At 50.4% G+C, this 7,552-nt stretch overlaps 1 pseudogene; it reads left to right on the top strand.

The window, feature by feature from the left end:
* The first annotated feature begins 1,460 nt into the window (after positions 1–1,460).
* Positions 1,461–6,985, top strand: LOC113833830 (annotated as a pseudogene).
* The last annotated feature ends 567 nt before the right edge of the window (positions 6,986–7,552 follow it).

The following is a 7,552-nucleotide window of genomic DNA, read 5'->3' on the forward strand; positions in this document are numbered from 1 at the left end:
TGAGAATTCTTAGCTTTTGGAATCTGAGGGCCCCAGCATCTCCTCTACCCCGTGAGTGTTGAGCATAGACGTAACACATGCCCTATGAGCAGTTGTTGAAGGTAAGGAGGGATAACAAACAGAAAGGACATCAAAGTGATTTCCCACCCCTAAAGAGAAGAATGAGTAGTGTTTCCATGCCCTTGGGATGGTCACCATATGGCTTGGCACCCTGAGGGTAAACCAAGGCTGGTAGGGGTGGCCTTAGCTGAGCATGGTGAATGTGTTTGGTCCTCACCTCACACCCATGGACATCCTTGACCCATTCCAAAGCAAGAAAGCCAAGGTTACTCCCACCAGGTTCTGGAGACCTGGGACCTGAGGATGATGCTGAGTACGAAGGGCTGTGAGGAACTCAGTGTGGGGCACGCCCCTGCTCCCATGCTGACTCTCTCCCTCCTGCCCTTGTTCCGCTGCCCCCATGGGTTCTTCTCACCCACCAGACATCTCTGGTGTTCACCCCTCAAGCTGCCTTGCAGCCTCTGTGAACAAGGACGACTGTGGACCCTGTGGGAGCTGTGAGGGCGTGAAGCCTTGCTCAGGAGCTCCCCCGTGTTCTGTAAGCCATGTGGACACACGCTGTGTATCCCTCACTGTTTCCCTGAGGGGCTTCGTGATTCAGCTCTCCATCACTATAAGAAATGACCCCAGATTATTCACTTGTAAGAGGAAAGCAGTTGCTTTGGCTCACAGACTGAGGCAGAGTCTCATGTAGCCTAGGCTGGCCTCAACCTTGCTATATATCCAAGGCTGGCCTCTTGTTGCCACCTCCTGACTGCTGGGATTATAGTCATGTTCCACCACACCCATGTTTTTCTCTGTTTCTGGCTTTGTGCAGGCCGGGCAAGCACTTTACTAACCAAACTTCATCCTTAGTCTTTGGCTTGATTTAGTTTCAATCCATGATTAAGATTCTGTATGGCAGGCTGGGCATTGGTGGCGCATGCCTTTAATCCCAGGACTCGGGAGGCAGAGGCAAGCGGATCTCTGTGAGTTCAAGACCAGCCTGGTCTACAGAGTGAGTTCTAGGACATCCTCCAAAACAATACAGAGAAACCCTGCTCTCAAAAAAAAACCAAAATAAATATATTAATAAATTAATAAAATATTCTGCATGGCAGCCCATGCTGATAGTCCCAGCCTTGGGAATGGGAGACAGAGATCAGCTGTTCATGGAGTTCAAGAAGAAAAAGAGAGAACTAATTTCATGGCATACATGAACACATATATATATACACACACACACTCTCTCTCTATATATATATATATATATATATATAGTGTGTGTGTGTACGTATATGTATATGTGTGTGTATAGAGAGAAAGATGGATACACAGATGATAGGTAGATAATAGATACATGATAGATAAATTCACACACACACATAAAAAGAAGTATTCGCTCTTTCCACGCTGTCAACATGGTGCGCATGAATGTCCTGGCTGATGCCCTGAAGAGCATCAACAATGTTGAGAAGAGAGACAAACGCCAGGTCCTCATCAGGCCCTGCTCCAAAGTCGTTTGGTTCCTAACTGTGATGACGAAGCATGGTTACCTTGGTGACTTTGAAATCATCGATGACCATAGAGCTGTGGAAAACAGTCGTGAACCTCACAGGCAGGATGAGCAAGTGTGGAGGGAACAATCTGCCCCCATCCCGTCAGTTTGGCTTCACCGTACTGACAACCTCAGCTGGCACCATGGACCATGAAGAAGCAAGACGAAAACACACAGGAGGGAAAACCTGGGATTCTTTTTCTAGAGATGTAAAACATAAATAAAAAGCCTCCATAGACTGTTCAGGATCAGTCCTTTTGAACCTTTACAGCAGAATAGCAAAGAGCTGTCCTGACTGGTGACACTTTCCTACAATCATGCCTTACATCGAGTTGTCCAGCCAGGATGGTTGCCTCAGGTTGTGGTCCAGTGGTGCTCAGCTGTGAGGCTTGACATTATGAAAACATGACCACTGTCTTTTTGTGCCTTGCCATAAAAAAAAGAAGAATTCAAGGTCACACAAAACCCAATGACCTACAAGCCTTCCACAAGGCCACACTTCCTAGTCTCTTCCATTCTGGGCACTGAGCCTGTAACACATGCGCCTTTGGGGCATGTTCAGAATCCAAGCTCCAGAAAGATCCAACGAGTTCGTTTCTGCTTTGGCACTTTGCAGTGATGTGACCTTGGGCAAGTCAGCCACCTTCCTGCTGAGTTTCTGCTTCTTCAGCTGGAAGTTGAGCCAAGCAAATGAACATTGGCCTGACCTGAACAAGACAGCCCATGTAGAGCACCTGCCTGGCACACAGTAGGTATGCAGTGAGGAGGGGCCATTATAAAAAGCCATACACCATGATGCACACATAGTAGGTTCTCAGTAAATGTCAGCATCCTTCTCTGTGAAACACGATCCCCTGTTCATGTGAGCCACCAGAGGCAAGACACCCCTTAGAATAAGAAAAACCTTGGCGTAGTCTCCTTTCTCTCTCCATCCTGTGTTTGCCACCCTGGACACATGCCAGGCTCACAGTGGGGTATGGGAGACATAAGGGCCATGCCACAGTGCAGCCTGTCTGAAGCACCAGTTCCCCAGCTAGCGGCTCTCCAGGGCAGCACAACTCTCCAGGGCAGCTATCCCCACTCACAGGTATCCCCTGGAGAGAGAGCCGGGTCCTCGTTAACACAGTGTCTGCGGGCCTTGTTTGGAATATGTCAGCTAATGTGATTAAAGGCAGGACATAAATACCAGCCTCTCAGGGACCCAGCCCCAGCTGGTTTCCGGGGAAGGAGACCTGAAAAACACATCTTCATTCCTTCTGTTTCGAGTGGTCCAGTCTCCCTCCCCCGTGGTTTGATTGGAGCAAGTCACCATGAAGGGTAGGGCTTGCCGGAGTTGGAGGGGGTGGATGTGGAGTTCTGTGTCAAGATGGAACAGGGTTTCCAGGGTGCCCCATATCTGGTGGACAGTTGTGAGCCCTGAGGTCTCTTTCCCTCCAGAGACATTAAAACATGTCTCAGTGTGGGCGTAGAGGTATGATATAAGACTACTTGTCCCACAGTCCCTAGCTTACTAACTGATTCCAGGTAAGTGAGAATGTCCCTCCAGGATCAGTCTCATCAGTGAAGTGGGGCTTTACCCCTGGATTGAGCAAACTTTTCCTTCCAGGGCCCTGTGATGGGGTCTAGATAGCTTCCCAGGTGCTCTCAGGTTCCCCTCAGGGTCCTAGAGTGCCCAGACTTGGGGAGTTTCCTAGGCTAGACTCCTGCCCCCATCATTAGCTGGGGATCTGAGGTGTCTAAACCTCCACATCCCTACCAGGGGTGTTCCAGCTTGAATCTGGAATATCTCCCACAGACTCAAATGTCTGGACACTTAGTCCCCAGCTGGTGAATATAGATCACTATGTGTGGGATTTAGTGGGCCTTTGAGGTTAAAGCCAGGCTCCAATTTATTTGAGCTCTCTGCTTGCCGCCTCCTGCTACCACAGACCCTACGGTTCCAGGAGTGTTGCCCTCCACACCCTACCATGCTAGGCTGTGTCCTATGAGCATCAAGCCAAAATAAATCCTTCCTGCCTAAACTGCTTTTGTAAGGTATTTGGTCACAATGCTATAAAAGTAATTGACAGAGTGGCACTGGGGTCTGGCTGTGTCCAGACCACTGAGGCAGCGTGGCATACTGAAAAGCCAGTACTAGCCCCAGCACCTTCCATAGAGCTTTGGGAGTTATCATCCCTATTTGAGCCTCATTTTCCCAATCTGTAAGACAAGAAAGCTGGGCCAGCTTGGCCTCTGGTGCACACAAAAGATAGGGTTAAGGGGAGGTTTCATTGCCTGGAGTTAAGGCAGGGTGGAATCATCTCACAAAAACCCCCGCACTGTTGGAGGCCTGAGGAGACAGAAAGACAGGCCTAGAGCAGGGCCTAAGTTCCCACACCACAGACTCGCCTGCAGGGGCTATGAGGCTGGGGAATCAGTCTGGAGTCCCTTTGCTCAGAGGAAAATTGTATTGTAAAGAAGGCAGCTAGCACGTATACCTTCCCTCTGAACTCTGTTCTAGATGCTTCCTGGGTCTGGATGGAGCCCCACCGGGTAGTGAGGGACATTGTTGGGCCAGTTTGGCATGGATGGAAACAGAGTGAGGGAAAAGGGAACCTGACCAGGGCCTCACAGCTCATGCTCAGGGAGCTGGGACAGTACTGAGCTGCTCTTTGGAAGCACCTGATGGGGACCAGGTTCACATTTACAAAGCCATTGTCACCAGCTGTCAACAGAATCCTCTGTGACTACTCTAGTTGCTGTAGAGTGGGAGGTGGGCCATGCTGCCCCATCCCCTCCAAAGCAGGGTGGTGCAGAAAACCATGAAGGACGCCTTGGGACTTTAAAGGGCTGTTGAGGTGTTCTGGGGGTATCAAAGTCATGTCCAGGGCACACTTGCTCAGGTGCTCACTGAGCACCTGCTGTGCCCTAGATTCTACTGTGAACCCATGCAGGGGGTGTACCATCATCCCATTTTAAGGGTAAGGAAACTGAGGCTCAGACAGGCAGAGTCACTGGCCACCATCAACATTTAGCAGAAGTCAAACTCAGGTCCTTAAGTTTGGGCCCTGTCCCACCCAGCTTCCTCCCAGAATCCCCTAAGGGGTTAGCTTCCCAGAGGCTCTGATGCATCCCTCAGCCCCCATCCCCAGACCCTCAATAAGAAGCCCAGCCCCACTCCTTGATCTGAGTGGCTGACTGTCAGAGTATCTGCTCAGTGTTCCTGCTCCAGATAGTAAATTACTCATAAAATATTTGTTCTATCCCCAGAGTAGCTGTCTCCTCCCTGTGCCCACAGCTCCCCCTGTACAACAATGTTCAGTGCTTCATCTTGGGGGGGAATCTGGGTGCCCCACAAAAGAAGGCAGCAGAAGAACCTGGATTTTCTAGGAGTAAGAGACTTGTTTGTACCGCCATTCAAGGGAACCCCAGATAGGGCCTGAACTGACTGTTCCCCCAAATCCTCAAACACAAGGTATGGAGAGCTCCTCAAGATAAGGCCAGGGGTGACCTGGAATAGGTTCCCATTGTCTGAGGGGGAGTGGTCTCTTCTCTCCTCCTCCCTCGACCCTCAGTTGCCATGGCAACCGAGGTGGGGGTGGGCAGCTGGACCGATTGCTCTCGGCCAGGCTACCCAGCATGCTCTGCTCTCACCCAGTTTTCTCCCTCACTGCCTCAGGCGGGCAGGGGGTGGGGCTGATCCTGCTCTTTCCAAGTCAGTCAAGGTTCATGTCCAGGGTCATCCCCTCCAATCCCCTGCCTTCGGGCAAGAGGTTTTCCTGCATACCTCCCAAGATGGGGGCTTTTATGAGTATGGTTTGACAAGGAATGACTGAGATTTTCCCTTGAGGCCTCCAGAGTTAATGAAGTCAGTTAAACCCTGGGATTAGAAGGTCGGGGTCATGGGTACAGCCTGTTTGCAGAGTTATACCCACCCCACCCCTAGCTCCACCAGCTGTTTCAGAAATGCCTGATGCTAGTTGTCTAGGAGACTGGTGAGAGTTGGGACAGGTCCTGGCAACCCATCTTGGTACCCATGATCTCTGCCCTTTCTTGTGCACACTCTGCAGCCTGAGAGCCCTGTCTCCTCCCTGTCCAGCCAAGGACCTATTTTCACAATAGTGGTGACTATATGAGTAAACTCTCAAACCCAGGGATGGCTTTCACAAATGTGAAAAAAGCGGGGTGGGGGGCGGGTTGGTCTCTGTGATAGCTACATCAGGTGGCAGCAGTTGCAACCAGGCTAGATTTCCCCAAAATGACTCCCTTCCCCTGTTTTAAATGTCCCGCTGCCCCAACCTATAAAAAATGTCATTGCTGGACAGGATGGTATGGCTCCTTCCAGTGAGCCCAGGACTCTGAAGACTGAGGCAGGTGGAGAGCCATGAGTTCCAGGCCAGCCTGGTCTACATGTTGCTGTTACTTTTGCCTTTTCTCTAGCCCAGGTTAGCCTGGAATGATTCTCCTACCTTGGCCTCCAGAGTTTGTGGGTTATAGGAATGTGTGGCTATGTCCGGGGCTTTTCCCATGGTTGTATTAACACTGTGCAGTGTGTCCTGCCCTCCCCCCAATGCTTCGCCTGAAGTCTCAGTTGCAGACACTGCAACCAGCCCTTGTCAACCCTGACTTGGAAATACTAATGCTTGCCTTTGCTCAAGAGCACAACACGGAGCTTGGGGTGTAGGTCAGTGTCAAAGCATTTGCCTAGCATGAACACAGGTTTGAGAGTTCTGTCCCCAGTCCTGAGAGAGAGAGAGAGAGAGAGAGAGAGAGAGAGAGAGAGAGAGAGAGAGAAAGAGAGAGAGTCTTTATTACAGCTTATCCCTGGCAGATAAGTGAAGCAGGCTTAAAACAAACTCTAGAACTATGCTTCCTGAGTTCAAATCTAGGCTTGGTTGCTCACTAGCTGTGTGCTGCTGAACAAGTCTCTCTCTCTCTCTCTCTCTCTCTCTCTCTCTCTCTCTTCTCTCTGCTGTGTGTGTGTGTGTGTGTGTGTGTGTGTGTGTGTGTGTGTGTGTGTGTGTGTGTGTGTGTGTGTGTGCCTGTTTCTTTATCTGCAAAATGGAGATGGAAACCTCTCCTCCGGAGGGTTGTTTTGAGGACTTAACGCGTTTATGAGCACGGAGAGCTCAGAACAGTGCCTGGCACGTCACATTAAGCTCTTTAAAAATGTCGCTTATCAATATTTAAAGATGGTGCATGAGAGAAAAAGCTCCAAAAATAATTCGTACTCTCTGCTTCGCAGACATCTCTTTCCCCACGAAGTCTTTTATCTGGTGTTTCTAATCTGGTGCTTTGTTGCAGGGCCGTGCTGCCAGACACCCAGAATCTGCCCAGATGTCTCCTCCAGCTCCCTCCTCCACGCACTCCAGCTTGTGTCCTCAAGCATCACCCTCTCGGTGTCTGTGAGGCTGTCCCCTGCTCTCCACATGCATTTGTCAGGCTGGTCTCACACCTGCATCACGGTGACTACCTCCCAGCCACTTGTCCCACTCCCCCCAGATCCAATCACTTCACAATAGTCACAGTGAAATTTCTGCTCAATGTCCTCCATGGCTCCCCCAGTACCCCAGGATGAAGTCCAAGCTTTTCAGAGTGGTCCCTCCTCAGTCTCCTGCCTGCCAACCTGGTGTTCTTCCCTCTGCTCCCATTTCAGCTTCTTTCCTTCCTTCCTTCCTTCCTTCCTTCCTTCCTTCCTTCCTTCCTTCCTTCCTTCCTTCCTTCCTTCTTTTTCATTTCTTTTTTGTTTTTTGTTTGTATTTGGTTTTTGAGACAGGGTTTCTCTGAGTTAACAGCCCTGACTGTCCTGGAGCTCACTTCATAGACCAGGCTGGCCTCAAACTCACAGAGATCTGCAGGCCTCTGTCCAGCTTCTTCCTTGTAGGTCCCGCATTGTCTCTGGCACTCTGGAGTTCTGTAGCTGGGCTGGGGACTGCTTCCTTTGCCTGCCATTGTCTCTCCCCCTGCCTGCTTAGC

This window comes from Cricetulus griseus, chromosome 2 (genome assembly GCF_003668045.3).
Source record: "Cricetulus griseus strain 17A/GY chromosome 2, alternate assembly CriGri-PICRH-1.0, whole genome shotgun sequence".
Classification (NCBI taxonomy): Eukaryota; Metazoa; Chordata; class Mammalia; order Rodentia; family Cricetidae; genus Cricetulus; species Cricetulus griseus.